The 797-nt window shown below is 35.6% G+C and overlaps 1 non-coding gene across 1 annotated transcript; it reads right to left on the minus strand.

The window, feature by feature from the left end:
* Window positions 1–239: 239 nt before the first annotated feature.
* Window positions 240–307, minus strand: LOC112439165 (small nucleolar RNA SNORD59). The gene has a single exon (XR_003027464.1). It is a non-coding gene; the product is annotated as a small nucleolar RNA SNORD59 (small nucleolar RNA).
* Window positions 308–797: the final 490 nt, after the last annotated feature.

The following is a 797-nucleotide window of genomic DNA, read 5'->3' on the forward strand; positions in this document are numbered from 1 at the left end:
AAGCCCTGTTTTTTAAATATACACCTTTGAATTCTCATGATTTCATATTAGGTAGTTTAACTTAATTATCCATGAAGACAGTGATTTTAATAATTAAAAGCTTTGAATTTTTTTCTCTCAACCATAGGCAATTTAATGTCACCATATTAAAAATTTCCCCCTAAAATAAACAAAATTCAAATGTTAAAAGAAAACTTTCTGCTGTTTTTCTTTTTATTTATTTATTTATTTATTTTGGTTCTTATCTGGAATGGCATCTAGCTTCAGCAAACTCAGAACAAAAGTCAGAAGCTACTAATCAATGAGGCTTTCTGCTGGTATTGATAAAGATATATAAAGAATATTTTTGGCGGGGCGTGGTGGCTCGCCCCTGTAATCCCAGCAGTTTGGGAGGCCGTGGCAGGAGGATTACCTGAGGTCAGGAGACCAGGCTAGCCAACATGGCGAAACCTAGTCTCTACTAAAAAATACAAAAATTAGCCAGGCGTGGTGGCGGGCTCCTGTAATCCCAGCTGCATGTAAGGCTGAGGAGGAGAATGGCTTGAACTCAGGAGGTGAAGGTTACAGTGAGCTGAGATCACGCCAGTCTGGTTGACAGAGACTCCATCTCAAAAAATCAAAAACAAAAACAAAACAACAACAACAAAAAGAATATTTTTGTACAATTTGTGTATTCAGCATCTCTGTAGAAGAAAACCAAACAAAACCAGACAACAACAAGGAAATGAAACAAAATGAGACTAAACAAATTATAATTTAAGAGTCATTAAAATTTAGTTTCAAGACAGCTTCTATTT

Source organism: Pan paniscus, chromosome 13 (assembly GCF_029289425.2).
Source record: "Pan paniscus chromosome 13, NHGRI_mPanPan1-v2.0_pri, whole genome shotgun sequence".
Lineage (NCBI taxonomy): Eukaryota > Metazoa > Chordata > Mammalia > Primates > Hominidae > Pan > Pan paniscus.